The sequence below is a fragment of the Rhinolophus sinicus genome, chromosome 8 (genome assembly GCF_057876585.1).
Source record: "Rhinolophus sinicus isolate RSI-liver-muscle chromosome 8, RSI-T2T, whole genome shotgun sequence".
Taxonomy (NCBI): domain Eukaryota; kingdom Metazoa; phylum Chordata; class Mammalia; order Chiroptera; family Rhinolophidae; genus Rhinolophus; species Rhinolophus sinicus.
In genome coordinates this window covers 70,422,121-70,443,908 of record NC_142508.1, presented here as the reverse complement: position 1 = coordinate 70,443,908, position 21,788 = coordinate 70,422,121, and the positions used below count along the sequence as shown (strand labels likewise).

Genomic DNA, 21,788 nt, shown 5'->3' with positions numbered 1-21,788 from the left:
TGGACTCTTAATATCTAAAGAGTATATAAACACAGGTACATGGTTCTAGAATCGAGAATTCCAACTCTAGCTAATATTTGAATATTCTCTCTCTGCTATATATAGCTCTACACATGGTGGTTGCCTACTTTCTGAATCTCCCAGTGTCGGAGGAGGCCAAGACATCCTCCACTCTGGTTGTACAAATTTACTGTTAAAAAACAAGTTCTTTATTATCTTGGGATTTCTAATTCCCATGTAAGACAGTGGTTAAGAGTGCAATCTTTGCAGTAGCTTGTGTAGGTTAAATCAGTGGTGGGTTGGTAAATGGTTAACACCATTTACAGACTTGAAGCTCTTGGAGAGGGGCTGATTTATACATTTTCAAACATGTGTGCCACAAATACTTGCCTCATGGATAATGTTAGGCCACCAAGATAATGTTACTGAGCGCAGACTTGGAAAAGGGGTACACAGCCAGTTCTTGGCATCATGGAGAGATGTGTCCAGCACGCACACCACTGGTTAAATCTCAACTCTGCTATGCAGAAACTGTGTTATCTGGGTTAACTGATTTAAATATTTATGCGTTTTATTTTTCTCAAACGTTCACTGTAACAGAGTACCTATATGTTGAAAATAAATGGTCTAAATCATCTAGCACCGGGTGAACGGTATATAAGTAAATGCTTGTTATCATTATTAATATTCTACTCATCTGCTGATGCCTAAAACAGAATACTTTAGCTTGTCCTACTAATCTAGGGTCATGCAAATATTCAAATCCATATATTATATTTCCTCTAGAAACATACATCTTTAGTTATTTTCAGTTTTCCTAAAGTTTCTTGCTGTGTAATCTTCATGTTCCTCAAATTGGTCAAAGACAGATTCTACATTACAGCCTTCCTCCCTCCCCTTAGATGCCAAAATTTCATTGTAATCCAGTTTCTTGCTTCTCTTGATGAAATTGGCAACAATCAACTAGACAGCCCTTTAAGACAGGGTACCTCTAACTCTGTCTACTTCATCTACAATGCTGGCTATGTCACCAATATACTTTTTTTGCTTTGCTCTCATCGATAGATTGGAATTTTCATTCTGTGAATTGAGTACACATTTGTCTTAATATGAGACTTCTAGGAACAAATACAGAATTCCTGGTGTGATCTAAGGAGGTCGCAGGGAAGAGATACTATCATTGCCTTGGTACTGGACGTGGAATTTTGTGGTGGCAGGTTCAAAATTTACTCAAGCTTTGCTTTTGAATCATCTGAAAAAGGAAATATCTCTCTTAGAGTAATTGTCCTTTTTTCCTGGATAATTGTTATTCAAATGGATTTATTCAGTATTCCTCAAGTTTATATAAGATGCTTAAATAGATAGTCTTTTTTAACCCAAATTTTTAACAAACAAAAAAACACAAATACCAAAACTAACGCAAGAAGAAATCTGAAAAGCTGAGTATCTATTAGGGAAATAGTATTTGTAATCAAAACCTTCCCAGGAAGAAAGAATGGAAGTCTGATGGCTCCATAGATGAATTGTATCAGATAGTTCAGAAAGAAATAATAGCAGTGCTACCCAATTCTCCTTTACAAAATGGAGAACCATAGTTGGACTCTTCCCAACTATTTTTTATAAGAACAGCATAACAACCCAGACACTAAACTTTGGAAAAGACATGACAAAAGAAAGAAATGACAGACTAAAATCCCTCAGGAACATCAATGCAATAATCCTCGACAAATTATCAGTAAATACGTGTAAGGATATACTAAAAATGGGTTTATTCCAGTAATGCAAGACTGGTTCCACATTAGAAAAATCAAATAATATAAGTCACAAAATCAACAGAGAAAAGAAAAATCGTAAGATCATCAATAGATACAGAAAAACTATTTGATAAAATTCAACACCACTCATGATAACACCTCTCAGCAACTTGGTATAGAAGGAAAATCCCTCAGTTTGATAAAGGGCGTTAAGAAAATCCTATACAGTAACTTAATACTTAATGATGAAATAAAAGCCCTGAGCTGTTCTGAAAAAATGCTGGTACAAATAATTCCAAGTTATCTTTGCAACGCTGCAGAAAAATTAGATAAGCAGATATAGAGAAATGAACAAATTGATTTCAAAGAATTAATGCGTACTTAGACAAATCCTTTCAATACTTATTAAAAGGAAGACAATGTCCTACATATATTGAGGGAAAACAATTAAAAACAAAACAAAACAAAACAAAAAACTAGAGCTGGCCTCAGACTTCTCCTCTGAAACACTTAAATTCAGAAGGCAATAAAGCAACTGATAAAAAGAGAGTTTTATCAGAGGCATTGAATCAGTCTTAAAAAAGGCATTTTTTTCTGTTATAAGTTAAGGGAAAAGAGAAGGTTCTTTGAATTACACAGAATTGTTCAAAAAAGAGCATTAGAACAATTTAATATAGAAAGGATACCTCGGTTTGATTTTGATCTCGGGTTTACTTTAGAAAATATTTACTTTTAACTAAATCTGGATATGAGTGCCATTTATATAGAATTACCATATTTGCAAGCATAAAGGTCAGTTTTGCATAGTAACTGCACTTAAGCTTTAGAATCAGACACTTGTCATTTAGATATGACTCCTGTGTGGATTTGCCGAATTACTTCCATCTTTTGACTTGGGCACCAAAAACAAGCATATCAGCTGGGGGTCATTTTAATGAAGGCTGTAGTCTCAGTAAGCATATTATACAATTATCTCCAAAAATGATTCATCATTTTGTGTCAATAATAATTTGTTTACTTGAACAGACCCAAGTTTTTATTCTAATTATTTAAACTCACAATAGCATATCTGACTAGTTTCTCCCTACTGGTCTCCCAGTACAAGCCATTGATGGTACGTTATCTATCATTGGTGTAGTATGTATTTTTTTTCTTTATATTATAGACCAAATATAAGTTCCTTCAAGACAATTTATAAAATATCAAAAATGTAAAAAGAAGGAAATAAAAAATATACTTATCCTAGCGTACAGAAGATAAAACAAAGCAAAATAAAACCTAACGTTTATGAAACATTTGTGCCATACATTTTTCCCATCGATTATTAAATTAAGTCAAACTATTCTAAACATATAAAGCAGTATTTCCAAATATTTGTCCAGCTTAATTCCCCTTGTTCCACCTAACTCTTCTCTATAACTCCACCTACAGGATTCCCCAAATATGCAAGTTATTTCTTATCCCTAAATCTTTGCTTATGGTACCGTGTTTCCCTGAAATTAAGACCAGGTCTTATATTAAGGTTTGTTCCGAAAGACGCATTAGGGCTTATGTTTAGGGAATGTCATCCTGAAAAGCATGTTAGGGCGTGTTTTCCGGTTAGGTCTTATTTTCAGGGAAACAGGTATTACCCCTGTGTAATCTTCTCCCTCTCACCTACGTCATATCCCCAGCTTTAAAGATGGAGAATCCCACATTTCCTTCTACCAGGAATCGGCATCATAAATTCTGTCAGAAAGTTTGTCTAGAGGGCAGAGCTCGAAGGGGCCAGAAGCGGTCACAGAGGAATCTACTAGAAATTACACGGACATGTCCTCTCCTGCCTCTGGGCTTTGCTGCGGGTTACTGCCATCTTGTTTCCTGGGCGCACAGTTCTGTATTAGGCCTTTCCTAATTACCTCCTCCCACCACCCAACATTCACATCGCATGAATAGGTGAATCCCTTCTTTTGTGTTCCAAAAGCATCACTTGTGGGCTTTTGCCAAACCTCTTGTCACACAGTTCTGCAGTTGTCACTTCTGTTTAACTGCCAGCCTGCCTCATGAGACAGTGAGTCCTTTATGAAAGGTGGGCGTGCCCTGCTCAGCTCTGGGTCTCTAGCATCCTGGACTGTGTCTCGAACATAGTAGACACTCCACAACTCATATCTCCTTCCCAACTTATTCCTTCAGCAAACATTTTCTGACTGGTCTTCTGGGGAAGAGGGAAATTGAATCACAGTTCATTTAAGGCAGTTACCAGACCTACTGCTATGGGAGTAAGGCCCTGACGTGACTGAGTAAACTGATAGAAGGATTTTGGGACTTCATCCAGTAGCCCTTCTGCGAGCCTGTTCCCATCCTAGGAGGTGTCAGATGATTGATCATTTAGCTTGACATTGGAATTAGTAGAAAACCCATCCATGTAAGAACAGATTTTGCTCCTGGAAAGAAAAACTTGGGTTTTAGGAAACCTGCATTAAATCAAGCTAACCAGTCCTGTTACTAACCAACTGTATGCTTTGAGATAAGCCATTTCCCATTGCTGGATCTCAGTTTTCTGAGAGTTGGGAAAGGAAAGGGATTGAACTAAGCATCTTCTAATCCCCTTTCAGCACTAACTTCCTATGATACAGGGCACATAGATTGCCTATGCAATATGTACATCATTACTTCTTTCAAAGTTACAGATACATGTTGCAATGAAAAATAACTTGCCTTTGTGTTAGAGTTTCTTCCCTTAAATTACTTTTAAGTTTTCAAATATAACCGGAGCTATATTTTCTGTTTACCATCACAAAATCACTATAAAATGGCGGGGGGGGGGGAGGCTTTCATTCATGCATGTTTTCATTTGCTCAGCAATTCCTCGTTGAGTACCTACTGTGTACCAGGCTCTATGTTAGACAGTGAAAATATGGAGGTGATGGATAGTCGAGTGCATGAGGTCTATTTAGTAAATGCTGAAATCAAATGATTTGTGAGGACTAGCACCGAGTACTACCAAACCCGATCTCTTTCTTTAACTCAACCAACAAGTTCAACAATTACTCCATACATCTTTGAAGCTCCTCTCATTTCTGGGTTCTGCTTTGGAAATGAAGATTAAAAAAAAAAAAAAAAAAAGAAATCTAAGTATTTTTAAAGATGGTACTTAGCCAAAAATATATGTCCTCATCTCAAAATGTGGCCCGAAACAAATTGCATTTGGAAACTGGCTCTACTCTCCAGTTTCCAAAAGAGCCTCATAGCAGAAATGTGACCCCAGTGAGAGAACTACTGAGTATGTGTGAGTGAAATCACTGGGGGGGTTGGTATGAAACAGCTGTGTGATTAAGGAGCCAAACTTTCAAGTAAAAATAGAATTAATGGGATAGTTAGCCTGGTTGAAAAGAAATTGACAATGAAACATGTAGCAAGCTTGATTTTCTTATGCAAATGCTGGGAAATGAGTATACTATACCTGGGGCAAGAGCAAAATATCAGTGCTGTCAGGAATGGCATGGGTTTTGGCCTGTGTTCTGCTCCAGGAAGAAACAGAAGATAGAATTTTGCCCCATTCTTTCTTTCTCACCTCTGTTGATCCCTTCCTGATTTTTCATCTCATTCTGTCCTGTTGCATCTCTTCTATTCATGTTTCATTTCATAAAATGAGTATTGAGAACCTATTATTTACAGACCATAGTCAGGCATGTAGAACAGATATGTAACATTGAATCGGAAGAAGACCCTGCTCTCAAGAATGTCATGTTTCAGAGGGGAGATAAGACATTCACATGTGTTAACTGGATATAATTATGGTTTCTCTTGGCCCATTTATTTTTGAGTATATGTACCAAAAACAAACAAAACAAAAAAATATTGAAATCTACAAACTACAAGTCAGTATAAATATTAATTTTAACATCCAGAATTAGTACAAAGATTTACTGTTGTCATTCTCAAAAAAAAAACAAAAAACTGTTGAGACTACGTGCATTGGGAGGGAGAGCTATGCCCAGTACCCAGAAAAAGCCCTTTCTATAATTTTCTGGTAAATCTCTTCCTTCAGTCCTTTAGGCCCTATTCTTTGGCACTCTGCTCATCAATTTCTTACATTTTTATTCCATTCAAGTTTGGCCACTAGGAAATTTTTTTTTTTTTTTTTTTAACCACCAGCCATATCAAGTCATTCTAGGATCATCAGCCACCTGAACATTCCAGCTCCCCTGTCTTTCCTTGCTTCTCAAGGAGGACACAACCTACGTTACTTTGTGATTTTCTCTCACTACTTTTTCTGGGAGAATTTTCATATAATTTCCAATGAATCATAGTCTCCACCTTCTTATCTCTCCCCACCTTTTATTCTATTTCTATCTCACTGTATCAGAGAAGGAAAGGACCACGAATGGCAGTGGTTGCTAATGGTTTTCTAGTGAAGACAACCTTGGAGATAGAGGAGACCCTGAAGAAGGCAAAGGGAAAATAGCAAAGGAACATTTGTCAATGCGGACTTTTTATTTTATGGAAACCTTACTGAATTCTATAGTGAACTGCAGTTGGATGATATGACCTTGCATTTTATTTTCTGGGAATAGCCTTCACCATTGCAGAGAATCAGATATGTTGCATACATGCAGAAAGATAGAGAAAAAAAGTTCATCTTTGCAGCATCTAAACCTTTGCTACATACATCCCTAAGGTCCGGCCATTCCTACCCCCGTCCATGCTGTAGAACAAATACATTGTACCAGCGAAAGACTTCCGTGCGTGCTTAAGAGAGTACAATATGAATGTCTGTCACTTTCAATTCAAAAGGTTTTAACTGTTTCAGAATCTTATTACAATTCTGGTAGGATGGCATTTTCATTCTAATTTTACAGAGGTGAAATGGAGGCTGAGAGAAATGGAAAATTGTATAGTTGGGAAAGATGAGTTCTGACAAATTGGAAACATAGATATATGATATATGCAGAGTTTGTTTGAAGAAAATACATCTTGTGTTCTAGGATGTGTCTTTCTCTCTGTGTATGTGTGTGTGTTTGTTGCTGTGTGTTTTTTTGTGTGTGACTGCATCTCTCTGCCCCTTTGTGTGTGTGTGTGTGTGTGTGTGTGTGTGTGAGAGAGAGAGAGAGAGAGAGAGAGAGAGAGAGAGAGAAGGAGAGGGAGAGGGAGAGGGAGAGGGAGATGAGATGGTAAGAAAGAAAACTGAGAAGGGAAGGAGATGACTGGAAATTTGGAGCAGAAGATATTAATATAAAAGCTACATGTGAAATAATGCAAATCTTGTGCTTGATGAAAAGAATCTGTAAGTCGTCGTAAAGTAGGTGTTTGTGATGTCCTTATTTTCCAAACCACTTGATCTTCATGTTACTTCTTACCCATCTTTCAAGTACCCAGTAATCTGAAAAATAGATGATAAATTCACTTCTCTCTGTCCCTTCTGACAAATGAAGACAGCCCTCAACAAGGCGGTAATAGCAGCTTCTCCAAATTATTCTAAAAATACTGCCAGGGTATCAGCATCTCCCTGAACTGCCTTGTTATCCTAATGCAATTATGGAACTTTCTAATCTTTCTGTCAGCGCAGTAGTCAGGAGGCAGGAGAGGAAAATAAATCTGCAAACCAGAAGGACTGAACATCTAAAGTGGAAGTGACTGATTAACCACTGCTTTGGCTGTAATACCAATCTATTAGCTACTTGCAATGAGACCAATAGCTTCTTAAGGTTCCCTGGCTGGTCAGCAGTTTTATATTCAACAGATTCACTTTAGCGCTCACCAGTGTTAGAACCTTCCTGAGCCAGCTTTCTCCCCCGTTGCGCCCTGCTCTCATCGCCCTAAACGTACCCAGGGGCAGGTGATGCAGTTGTATGTTCAGGAATTGGGATCTGGATGGGATGTCATGGGACCCACACAGGCAGGCTTTTCCTAGCTTCACGTCGTCCCTGTACAGGAGGACCTGAACTTTTCGTGCAAATCTGCCTACCGTTCCTTTTTCTCCACATTAAGAACACTAAAAATTGAAAGCAAAATCCTTTTGAAGTATTAAAATCATAGGATTTTTAAATCTGTGAGGAAGACAGATTGCTTTTGCTTCAGTTTTAAAGATGCAGGAAATGGATGAGGAGAGTGGTGTACTGAAAATAACACAGAGGATATATACCCAGAAGGCTACCTCTGCGGTGGGTTAAAACATCGTTTTGACTTGAATTTTTATCTGAACTTCTTAAATTTTCTAAAATGAACCTGTATTACGTTCTAAATAAATTTGTTATTATTTACATAACAAGGTTTGGCAACCACCACATCTGAGTGTGAGTCCTAACTCTGCCATTTAAATGCTGGGTGACCTCGGCAGGTTATTTAACCTGTCTGATGTTTAGTGTTATCTCTGTTTTGTAAATGACAGCCCCTGTATCAATGTTGCAAGAGTGGTGTGAGGATTTGATGGGATAAAATGCTGAGATAAATAGTACATGCTTTATTTCCTCCTCTTCTCTACTTTCAGTAAGACCCACATACACAGCTTAAATGTCCTCAATTCTTACTATCTCCCTCTAAAAGCAATGCAAATGTCTATTTAGGTTAAAAGACACAATGTGCAATTTTAATTTCCTGTTTGGGCGTCCAGTCCCTTCACACAACCAGAGCGTTTGTCCGTTTGTCCGAAGGGATGAGGTGTGTGGGTAGTGTTTATATAATATCTGATCCTGAAGTAGAGCAGAGACATTTTCTGACAACTTCTAGCTCTAAATTTCTGAGCATCTGTAGCTTTCTGTTAATCCGTTTGTAACAAAACAATTTATTAGTTTAATTATATATCCTTTCCATTCCAAGGTGCTGATACCCTGAATGAGGTAGTGGATTCAGAGTTCATAGTAGAAAGACTAATTCAGGGGCAACAAAGAAAGGCAAATTGCAACATCATTTTGCAATGCCATGACCTTGGTCCCTCGGGGTCTATGAATGTAGTATCTGAACGTATAAATGACTGTGAAGGATAATGATGTATAATAGAACAAGGGTTGGTGATTTTTTTTCTGTACAGGGCCAAATAGCAAAGTAGAAGATACCATGTAGGCATTTCTATAACCTTTTAAAATGTAAACGTTTAAAAATGTAAAACATTCTGAGATCCTAGGCTGTACAAAAACAGGCAGGGGTTGGACTTAGCCGTGGGTCATAGTTTGCATACCCTTGATCTCAAAGATTACGATTTATTCCAGAGAACTTTACAGAAAGGTTCTTGGCAGAAGAAGTAAATAACATGTAGGGAGAGTTAAAAACTAATTCAAACAGCAGGGAAATATTTTTTAAAAAATTCATAACGAAAGGATTTGGAAAATATATTTATTAAAAAATAATTTCAAACGTATGTTGTCTCTAATCTTGTTTGTCCATTCACTTTGTCAGATGAGGTTGAGGTTGTTCAGCCTTCCCTTTGTAGAGGCTGAAGGTGACGATACTCTGTACAGACCTGCATCCCAGGTGAAGCCACAGAGCAGGAAACCCGTCGGGTAGATGCTAAACCCCTTTCCTGATGGGGCTTTTGGTAGCACCCACTCTTCACATTCCCCATCGTGTACGTCCTTTCCACGTAGATTCCTCTTTAACTTTCGAGTTTTGTTACTGGACGTCTCATGAATATATTTAAAAGTCCTGGGATTTTTAACAGCTGCCTGATAATCTATCACCTGGGGAAAAAGGAAAAAAAAAAAAAAAAAAAGACAGCAGCTTATGCCATGAAAACTCCAAGGGCAGATAAGAGACTTACTTGCCTTTTATTTTCCCCTTTCCACAAATAGAATTGCTGCATTTAGGATATGACAGTTTCTTCCTTGAATAGCTTTTGGGAAACTATATATGGTTTGAAAGTTCTACGAATAAGAAAACTGAAGTTTCACTTAATTATTGCATTTACCCCCTACCCCACCCCATGAGAATGGATTAAGATTGATGTTGAGAAATATATAGATTCTGTCGCTCAAGAGTCTACAGTCAACTGGAGAGTTCTCTGTGTTATCTCGATCAGGCTAACCCATATAGCCCCTGAACTGAACCACTTTGAAATACACCTCATGTCTGAAAATAACACAAATGCCATCCTTTGCGCTCATCCCATTCATATCTACTTGTTCCCATCTTCAAAGATTGGCTGACCCTCAGTTGGTGGAGATTACCCTTTCAAAGCCATCATCAGTCTCCAGAGTCCATGACCCACTCAATCCGTCCACACTGTGCTGAGCTTCTCCTCAAACAGGCTGCTGGGATTCCCATGCCCCGCACAGTCAGGTGTCGCCTGCCATCCCAGAGCGGGGAAAGGTGGACCACAACCACCTGAGCAGTAATTCCCCACCAGGCAGGGGCTGTTTGACAATGGTCAAGTTACAAGCAAGCAGGGCCCAGTCTTGCTCATTCTTTCCATAAGCTTTTCTTCTCCTGCTTGTGTCTAAGACAATAAACTAAGTCAGCTTCCAGTGATGTTGAGCTGAAGGCCCAGAACCTTGGCACGGACAGTATTATGAAGATGATAAGGAGTGGCAGGTTCTGTCTCTTCTGTGATGGCCTTACAACCAGCTACTGGGGAGGTGGGAGGTGTGGACAGTAACTGGTACCTATATCGCCATTGTTTCCTCCTACAAAACACAGAAAATACCAAATATCTGCCAACTTACTCTTTGCTGAGTATCACTGCTTAGCTTTAGTTGTGGAACAAAACAGTGATTTCTCTCTCTCTCTCTCTCTCTCTCTCTCTCTCTCTCTCTCTCTCTCTCCCTCCCCCCCTCCCCCCTTCCCTCCCTCCCCCCTTCCCTCTCTCCCTCCCCCCCACACACACACAGTAGTAGGAATGTCATCCAGCTTAATCTCTAGAACATTTTGTTCCTTTTCTCATTCTTTCAATCTCTTTTTCCATGCGAAGAAATAAGATTTATCCAGTGCCTTCTATGTCCTAGGGACACAAGGATGAAAGAAAGATGCAGACCCACACCTCATGGAATGTCAAGACCATCTTCCTGCGTCCTCCTCGCTCTACTACTGAATATGCCTCTTTTCCTGACTTCCCTTATGACACTGCTTCCCATCTCTTCCCCTTGTGACCTTCCCTGCTCTGAGCAGGGATGCAGTAGCTAAGTATCATACATCTCTGGGCATCTCTGTTGATAATTTTGGTGTTTTAAGCATCGTGTTTTCATCTGCTGTGGTTATACTGTGTGAAAGGTCCATACATTTTTTGAAGGAATAGACATACTTGGAAGAAAAAGTGAAGCGCAGTGGAAGGCTGTGCCATTAAAAAATGTGAACATTCTTTTTGAAACTATCATTGCTTAAAAATGCAAGGCAAAATACACGTCAAATCTCTGACCGAGCCCCCCCCCCCCAGTCCCACCTGTAGTTATGAGTTGTGGTAATGGCATAATAAAACATGTTCTTAGATTTCTAATAAGATATACTCCAAATGGGTTAAAATGTACAAATAAAAAAAATAGATAATATAAAAAATGTTATATCTTCAGTAGTAAGTGAAGTCATGGGTCAGAATCAAGGATTTCCAGGAATACATTTTAAGGATCATTTTGTAGTAAAATTGCAGTTTAAGAAAAAGCAACTGATCACTGCATAAAAAACAGTAATAAAATGTACAAGGCTAGATACAAAGTTGCCAAGAGTGTAACAGACCAAAAATATGAGAATTTCCTAACCCTCTCTGTCCCTGAGGTCTTGTTCTTTGACGTATAAGTCATTTTCTTTTTTTTTTTTTCTGAACGACTAAATCCCTCTTTGGTCACAGACCAGAAAACTAGCACTGGGAAGTATTCATCAGGGAGACACAAAAGAAATGCAGTTTGGGAATGGCATTTTTTTTTTTTCTCTCTTATTTTTGAGAAAGTATCTTAAGCTAGCTATCGGGGGTGGGGGGGGAGGGATCTGTCAACTATTATCAAAATGATTTACTTAAGAGCCATTTAATGAGATTCATTAATTTAAAGAGATTAAAAACAGGCCATATTAAAGGACATTTTGACAGAAAAAAATAAGTTATAATAAAAGCTGAAAATCTGCAGTGTCTCTTTTTATCACAGATGATGCAGACCTCTCAGCAAAGTCTTCTTCATTCAAACTGAAATTCAAGATCTGATTCAATTAATAGCAGACTTTAAACAGAAAATAAAGAAAGTTTGTAGTAGGTCAAAGTACTAAATGTACAACTGGCAAGGGGACAAAATGTTCACTATTTTCCTAGGAAGACTGAAATCAGATGGGAAGGACGAAAACAGAGGGGTAAAACCACACACACATTGAACAGTGGAAGCAGCAACCTGGCATAGAAGCAAGCTGACTTTAACAGATTGAAAAACAACTTTTCTATTCCTAGTTTCCTTTGAAGCAGCGATTGCTTGCATAGTTAGTGAGAGCCTCGTTTTTCTCTCCAACACATGCATTTTAAGAATGTATTAATGAAATGCATCTAGTGACTTAATAACATTTACTCTTTCTTTTAAATATAGTACATTACAAAGATATGTACTAAATGCACCAAAATGATTGCTTTTGTGGGGGAGAGTGATTTTAGATTAGGTATGCATAGGGATAAATCAATTAAATTACAAAAGGAAATACACAGAGTGCCAAAAAAGTATACACATTTTAAGAAAGGAAAGAGCTATTAAAACTATAATGCTCTATATACACCGATCACAAAAGAGGAATACAAGTCGTGTGTACATTTTTTTTGGCACCTCTGGTACATAGAAATGCATTCTTGTACAGTCAAAATACATATATACAGGTAATCCCTGTATAACACAGTTGTTAGGTTCCTAAAAAATGCCGTGTTAGGTGAATCCATGTTATTCGAAATAAAGAACTAGTACAAAAAGGGGGTTAGTTCCCAAAATTAAAACAAAAAACAAAAAACATATACTATTATATTTTTCTAATTAGGAGAAATATCTTTATTAAAGTAAGTTTCACCGAAAGTATAACATATTAATATGTATTAAATAATGTTTTCTTCGTCATCACTACTAAGCACCATTAACGGAGGGCGTTTTCATTTTGACCAGATATCTTCATCCTCTGAACTTAATACTCCACGAACAAAATAGATTTAAAATTCTAATAAATTTTAAAATTCTGCAGTCAAATGTGATACGACATCTACGCTCGAATGAAAAATTTCAAATGAGATATATGTTGCTCTTAAAAGCTCTTACTACGCTTTGTGTTATTCGGGGATTTCTCTAATTCTCAAACCATGTTAGAGTGAAACCGTGTTCTAGGATGTCGTGTTATATGGGGGTTACCTGTACACACATAAGCACGTACAGCAGGACTGTTGATGTGTGTGGAGCTTTAGGAATGTGAGGGAATAACTTTGACCACAGAATAACCTAAGTTAGAACACACTGTGTCGTTAGAAGGGTCCTCTGGGGAGGAGGTGCTGAGATGGATATAGGAATACAAAAGGTTTCCTCAGAGGCGATGTTTTCAAAAGATAAAAGAGGAAGTGGGATTGGGCACGGAAAGCTCCAAACCTTTCCTTTGAGAAGGAGATGGAATGGCAGCAGGATTGGACAGGGAGAATCTCGGACTGCACTGTAGGTTTGGACGTTCTTTTTGAGTGGGCGGGCACCCATGGGGGAGACCTAGGGCAAAGATTTCCCACTAGAGGAGCTCAAGGTGGGGTAGGAATAGCCAGGACCCAGTAAGTACCTCTGTCAGGTTTGAGCATCAGTGAGGGCCACCCAGACGGAATCTGGCCCTGGAGGGAAAGCTGAGGTGGGCCCGGAGGGTGTTTAGCAGCTGGAAGCTGTGAACTCCCTGCACTCCTCACCCTGGAACAGAGAATTCTTTCTTGAAAGCAGCACCTTTCCATGGCTGCCCTCGAGGTCCATGGTGGGTCTTTGGCTGTGAAGAGCATGGGAGAGGAGAAGACACTCTAACTCAGTGCTTTTTTTCCCATTTTTTCCTTATTAAACACTGAACCCTAGACAGGTTAAATGACTCGAATAGGATCTCACATCATTTCTTACTAGCACACTTGGGACTGGAATCTTTCACACCATTTTTTAGGCCATTTTCCACTTACTCATACTTCCCTTTTTTCTCAGAAAAATACAAGGTATTTGATACTCATGTGACAATGGCTTCAAATACTGACTACATATTAACTATGGCTATTGTCCCAATTCCCTTATTTTTTTTTCTTTATTCTCTGTATATTTACAGAAATAACTGCTAAAATAGTTGACCTAGCTTAACATTTTTTTTCTGTTAAAATTGCTGTTAAACTCGGTTCTTTTCCCCAGAGATTGCTAATTTTGACCACTTCTAATTTTAATTATTCTGATGGTTCCAACACAATTTTTTTTTTTTTTTTTACAATTTTAAAATAATAGTCTTTTCCTCTAGTTCTTGTTATACTTGACTATAAGCTATGAAAGATGGTAGATTTATCCTTTTTTTAAAAAACATCCCCTCCCCATTCCTATTGTTTGAAATGTTCAAATACTATGTAAGTGATCAAATGTTGCTATTGCCTTATTGATCAACTATAGAGAATACATGTTGTCGTCCTACTGTGTAACCTTTAAACCTCTTCTTCACGTCTCCCCTTTTTCACCTACCTAACTCTATTGGTTATACCATCATTTTTTTGTTATAGTTTATGACATTTACATGCTCTGCTGCAATCTAGAACAATTGTCATATTTTCGCTGAATTTTGAAAACCAGCACATCAAGCAAGAATACAAACTTAAGCTTTTAAGTTTGTGATGCTCAAATGAGTAGGTTTGGGATGTCAAGGTCAAATAATGCTTTTCTTTTCATATTCACGAGGTGAAAAATTATGCAAGATTTTATTTTGATTTATATAACTACCACAGATTAGTTACATGGATTTTTCTTTCCCACAGTTCTACATTTCCCCCTGTAGACAGAAATATATAAATATAGATGTAGGTACATTTATTCTAGTTATATTACATGTGATATATAACAGTCTTCTCAAAGATCACTCAGTTTATGTTTGTGTATATATGTTTTAAAAATGATTTGGTTTGTTCATTATTACTGTTTTATAAATATTTTTAAATATGGTCTGATTTATTTCAAGGACTAGTTTAAGTCTAGGGTCTCTTTTCATTGTGCTTTTATTTATTTATCTTTTTTGAGGATTTGATTGTTTTCCCAGTAGTACATATGCTGAATTAATATTTTGAAAAATTGTGAGTAGAAGGCAAACTTTTTTTGACAATTCTAGTCTGAAAACATAATTTGGATATAGACAGTATTCTCATTTCAAAACCATTTTACTTTTTGTTTTTCTGTATAATCATGTTTCCCACCCCAACCCCCCATAATTAGATTCACATGCATGGCTCTAAGAAATAATTCTCAGAGCTCCTGTGTACCCTTTACCGAGTTTTCCTGAAGGTAGCATCTTGGAAAACAATGCCACAGTATCCCAGCCATGCATACTGACACTGACACACAAATTTGCGATACTACACTGTTCCATCACAGTAGGGATGCCTTGTCTTTCCTTTTATAGCCACGCTCACTTCTCTTCCATGCCCACTGTTGCAAAATCCTGGCAGCCACTAATTTTTTATCAATTTTTACAACCTACAATTTTAAGAAATTTTAAAAATGGAATAATACAATATGTCATCTTTTGAGGTTACTGTTTTCACAGTACAATTCCTTTGATATTATTTCAAGTTGTTGAATTTATCAAGTTTGTTCTTTTGACATATATGTATATATATATATATATATAGTTTCTGAGCAGTATTCCATAGTATGAGTGTACCACAGTTTGCTTAACCATTAACCCATTGAAGAACATCTGAATTGTTTCCAGCTATTGGTTATTACAAATAAAGCTGCTATGAACATAGTTGCACATAAGTTATGTTCTCATTTCTCTGGGAAAAATGTGCAAGAGTGCATTTGCTGCTTTCTATGATATTTACATGTTTAGGTATACAAGAAACTGTCAAAATATTTTACAGAGTAGCTGTAGCATTTTACATTCTCAGCACCAATGTATAAGTGGTCTGTTTTCTCCATATCTTTGTCAACATTTGGTTTTGTCATTTATATTCAGTCATGATCAATCTGTAGTGGTACCTCATCGTAATTTTAATCTGCATTTCCCTGGTGACTAATGGAGTTGAACCTCACTTTAGTGTGTTTGTTTGCCAACTGCATTCCCTTCTTGGTGAAATGTTTGCCCATGTGTTTTTCCCATGTTTTAATTGGAGTGTGTGTGTGTGTGTGTGTGTGTGTGTGTGTGTGTTACTCTTGAGTTGTAAGAGTTATTCTGGAATTACTCCATTGTTAGCTTTGTGGTTTATAAATACCCTTTGTCTATAGCTTGTCTTTTCATTCCTTTATCATGGTCTTTTGCACAGCGAAATTTTTAATGCTGATGAGATCCAGTTTCTTGTTTTTCCTTTTATGGATTGTGCTTTTGCCTAGGCTTAGATCCTGAAGAAATTTTTTCCCTGAAGTTTTGCTTTCTAGTAGAGTTACAATTTGATATTTATCATTTTGCATTTAAGCCTATGGTCGATTTTTGTATAAGATGGGAAGTTAGGTTGAGTTCATTTCATTTACCTTTGGATGTCTGATTGCCACAGCACCATTTTTTTAAGAAGGCTATCCTTCCTCCATTGAACTGTTTTACACCATTGTCATAAATTAATTGAGAATATTTGTATGGATCAAACCACTTTTAAAGAAGTCATGAATATCTACATTTTAAATGTTAGAAAAGAGCGTGGGAGATGGGTTATGTTCATGGACCTAATCAGTGCAACAACACTTTCAATACAGACTTATCTAAGCCAAAGAGCTTTTCTTAGCTTTTATGAGTTATATCTAATGCTTCTTTCAAGTTCCCACAGTGATTTGTGCACAGTAGATACTCAAAAATGGAAAAAAAAAAAAAATAGTGCCTGAAATTATGGTTGATTAAAGGACCACTTAGAGTACGTTGGTATTTTAATTGGTAGGAGGTTGTCGAGGAGATTCGACCTCTATCTCTAGGTCTGTGCATTACCAATTTATCAGCAAAAGGTATGTAGTTTCAGACATGTTCCTTTGCCCCACTGTATGATTTTTCTTTGAGGGTTGCTTTACAACTCAGTTGTTTTTTTTTTTAGAAACCTGACAGTATTCTCCTTCTTGAAGACAGACTCTTAGAATAAGGGGGGAACCTGCCAATTCTGCAAAAGCGAGATTCCTAAAATCACTAATTTAATGAATAAATTGCCTCGTATTGTGAGACCAAATTTGAATTAGACTTTCTTTTGATTATCAAGCATGCAGCCCTCTATTTTCAGGTAAATATTGAGAAAGGAGGCGTAGTCACTACATGTGAATTTCAGCAGACTGTCTGCCTCAGAATTCCTGGAGTGTTGTTAAAAATGAAGATTCAGTGGTTCTGCCCAAGACTCCTTAATCTAAATATGTTGGTGTCAGGCCCTGAGATTATCATAAATAGTTATGCAGGTCATTTTCGCATGACAACTTTCAAGAAACATAATACCACAGGGACATTCCAGGAAAAACAGTTCTTTGAGGTTAAAGCATCTGGATTAATTGCTGATATAAAAATTCTTAAATAACTGGAGATAGGAAACTGTGTCTACCATGTGCTATCCAGTTGTTCCGAAACCATTTCCTATATGGTATACAATTTAACATGAATAGAATTTAGTGTTGAGTCCAGTGCTACAGATGCAAACAGCAGAGATTAATTAAGAAGGTCACATGAATTATTATTTGTCTGTGTTAACTGAGACTGTTTAACCAAACGGGCAGGCACAGTTCAGGTCAATTTCCCGTTCTTGTTAACTATCTTTGGTAAAGAGGAAAATAGCAAAATTATCTAAAGGAATCTACCATCTGCCTGCAATAAGCATATGCATTGATAGGCATATACAATAATGCCCTCATCTATTCTTTGGCAAGATACAGAAACACACAGAAATTTTGACATTTTGTCTAATAAAATAATGTATTTGTTTATGTAATATTTATTTTCCTTAATTACTGAAGCTATGAGCTTGTGACAGATATGTAAATATTGAGATAATTATAAGTAATCAAACCAACTTTCATTCCATCAACCAGAAGTGACCATCATTTAACACACACTCTCACACATATACGTCTATGTATGTATATGCTATGAGGCACTCATATCTAGTTTCATGTATTTTGCAATCTCCTGTTGTTTCTACTGTATTTCCCTGTAGATGGTAGACATTGTATATTTAGAATACTCACATAAAGTTGGGATTCACAAAGGAACTCGTCTATTTCAGCTGCTTAATTTTAAGGACCTTATTTTATAATCAGATAAAAACTCTCCACTTAGTGGCTGTCTAGCTATGGGCAAATTTATGAAGCTCCCTTAGCTTTAGTTTCCCTGCATCCATGGTGAATATATTAATGACTGCCTTATTGGGTTGTGGCAAGGTCCAAATGATCATATCTGTGGACAGAGTATCTGAGTACTTGACATGTAAGACTTCACTCTATGGAGAATGTAAAATGGTAGCAACATCTGAAAAACATGTCAGCATCTCCCACATACTCCTCCCCGAGCTGAACTGCTGTCTGTGCATGAGATGGCTCTTCAGCACCTGCACAGCTTTCTGGGATGAATGTTTCCCTGCATCAATATGGTAAATGCTCCATTTGTTCTCTGAGTCGTCTAAATTGACACTCTTCCTTAAGCTGAATCTCTTTCTGTAACTTCCTCTTCAATAGTAAGATAAGAGGATGCATATAAAGTGAGTGTCAATTATGCGCCAACCATTTTGTATCTATTATCACGCTAATCTTCAGAATAATTTTCATCCTCTGTTTGTAAATAAGGATGCTGAGAATCAGCAAGGTTAAGTAATTCATTAGAGGTCACCGAGCTTGTAAATGATGGAGGCGGGCGTTCAGTCCAGTTGTCTGACTCTGAAATTCATGTTTCTTTCTACTACATAATCCTACTCTTCTCAGTCATTCTGTGAAGGGATCTCCTGGGAAAATCACCTTTGGCAAAAATCACCCCCTCTTTTTATTCAGAGCAGTCTCCTGTGAGTTACAGTTTAATAGAGAAAGCCCATGCTGCTGCCACTTTGCCTGAATCAAGTTTATTTATTGAAGTCCTTGAACTGAAGCTGGGTGGATGCCCTATTACTTTGTACTTTTAGAGGGTCTGGAGCCTTTATACAAAATAAAGAGGGTATATATAAAATTAACCATTTAATAATTTTAAGCAGACATCTTATAAGAGACAAAGACTTCTGATCCATGAAGGTGACTCAGCTTGTCTGCGGTTGTATCCCTGCATTTCATAATTTCATAGCTTCCTTCCTCCCCTCCCTCTTTATTCCTTCCTTCCTTCCTTCCTTCCCTCTTTCCCTCCCTCCCTTCTTCCCGCCCTTCTTTTTTTCCTTCTTTCTCTCTCTCTCTCATTTTTCTTTCTTTGTTATCTTTAAAAAAATTCTCCCAATATTTGCTTTTTAATGAAAATTTGTGGATAAAATTAAGCAAGTGTTTAAATTGGTTGAGAGGTTTGGCAGTGTTAGTTCAGTAGTGGGTTTAGTAGTTTATGTAATTCTCCTGTTTGGTATTCCTAAGAGTTTAGCCACATATAGGAACCCAGAAGCTCTCTGTTGCTCTATTATATTTGGATCTTGTTTATTCCTTACAACTTAATTGAAAATATCAGACAGACAGCCATGTTTTCAGGCTTCAATCTCAGATTTCCTCTTCAGAACTGTGTCAGCTTGGGCAAGATGTTGAACCTTTGTTGCCTCAATAATGCCCTCATCTAGAAAATGGGCTAGATAGTGCTCCCAACATCATAGACCCATGAGTTTTCTACAAAATGTTTACAATAATACGTCATATAGCAATTTCTCAATAACTGTTAACTATTATTACGTCTCAGCAATCCCAGAATATCCTCATATCATATATTTGCTAATGTGTAAATATTAAAATACAAATATAAACATATCATAAAACCTACAAACATTTTTGTAATTAGATGCAAGGCATATTTAAAAAAAGAGATGGTCTTCTAACAGTTTACATTTCAGCAGGATAAGTAAACATAATTACATCATAACATACATCCCCCGAGGGAGAGTCAACAAAAGATCCCTGGGAGTGAAGGGGAAAGAGTAGACACTTTGAGAGAATTCAGAAAGGATTCCTTGAGCGTGTAACCAATGGGTTTTGTGTTCTGGGAGAGTGAAACAAATAGAAAGGCATTCTAAGAAAATCAAAGGCAAAGGCTACAAAAAAACCTGGTGTGTTTGATGAATTTACGTTTGATATAATTAGAATAATGGAAGGAGAACTTGAGAGTGATGAATATGGGCTGCAGACGGAGACCTGGGCCTCACTATAGATAGACCGAAGTCCCCCTCTTATCTGCAGGGGACAACTTCCATGACCTCCAGTGGATGCCCAAACTGCAGAAAGTACCAAACCCTGTATATACTGTTTCTTCCTATTCATATCTACCCATGAGGAAGTTTAATTTATAAATTAGGCACAGTAAGAGATGAACAACAATAACTAATATTAAAATAGAACAATTATACCAATATAGTACAAAAATATGTGAATCTCTCTCTCTCTCTGTCTCTCTCAAAATACCTTATTGTACTATACTCATCATGTAAAGGAAGCACTTTACAACTCATCTTGAGCACATCCAAATTGCCACTAGCATCGCTACTCTAGCACTGTGGGGTCATTATTAAGTGCAATAAGGGTTGCTTTAACACAGGCACTATATGCCATGACAGTAGATTTTTTAACGAGGATGGCTACTAACTGATTAATGGCGGGGAGAATATACAGCATGAATTTGTTAGACAAAGAAATGACTCACATCCCAGGTGGGATGCTATTCAGAAGAGCGTGAAATTTAAAATTTATGAATTGTTTGTTTCTTGATTTTTCCATTTAGTGTTTTCAGACTGTAGTTGACACTGGGGAACTAAAATTGTGGAAAGGGAAACCATGAATAAGGGCGGACTACTGTACACTATTTTTCATGAGATCCATAGTAGAAGCTCTAGTGATGGCGCCATATTGCCTCTCTGTAGAGGTGGATAAACTTGTTCTTGAATGCTTGTTCTGCCACTTCTCAGTTGTGGATAAATGACATATTCTTTCTGCTTCAACACCCTCATCTATAAAATGAGGATGATAAAAATAGTACTTAGTTCAAAAGGTTTTTGAGGATTTAATGACATAAAAATGTATGTAAATTTGTGGGGCATAGTGTTCTTGTATGTATTAGTGATTTTACACATAACTGAAGTCTTACCAGTGACAAAACCAAGCTCAAAACTCAAGCATTAAAGCTAAGATTGGAGACAAGAACCAATGCCCAAATCCATGTTATTTTTTTGCCACAAGCTCCTCTTTCATACTAAAAAAAAAAAATGTGTGGTGAGTGTGTGTGTGTGTTTCAAATGAAGAGACATTAACCTTTCCCTAGAGCCTGGCGAGGAATTTGATTATTTTTTCTCTGGAGCAATTTCTAGTGTTATTGTGATCCATTCAGTGAATAGCATTTGGCCACTTCAAAAGCATTTTCCCACTTCCATGTAAATGGTATGATTAGATGTGAAAGGTAATCTTGAGTGCTGCCATGTTATGACATTAAAATAATAATTCAATTGTTAGCAACCCCTCACAAATAACTATTCAATCTACTTATGTTGAATACCTCAGCGTCCTTTCATGCCTTTCCTTTTTGAAACACAAAGCAGTATTGATTTCTCTTCATACCCAACTAAAAAGTGCTTTGAGCACTTTTATTATTTCATTATCCAGCAGTAAATAAGGAAAATAACCACAAAAATGAAAAACAAGTAGATGGGTTACTTTTATCCGTTTTCCTGCAAAACTCAAATGCGGACAAGAGTGACTTTTGGATGGATTCAGAAGTCTTTATGTTTGAAGACAACTTGGCGATCATCATGAAGGCAGCTCGGTGGAGTGAAAAGTGGTGAGTATAGAAATGGAAGCC

General features: G+C 37.2%; 1 long non-coding RNA gene and 1 pseudogene across 1 annotated transcript in view; one reads left to right on the top strand and one right to left on the bottom strand.

Annotated features, from left to right (window-relative positions):
* The window catches only part of LOC148757601 (uncharacterized), a 476,408-nt gene that overhangs the window by 71,495 nt on the left and 383,125 nt on the right, over window positions 1–21,788 (top strand). The gene's annotated exons all lie outside the window — the stretch shown is intronic.
* The window catches only part of LOC109459174 (AP-3 complex subunit beta-2-like), a 74,411-nt pseudogene that overhangs the window by 48,305 nt on the left and 4,318 nt on the right, over window positions 1–21,788 (bottom strand).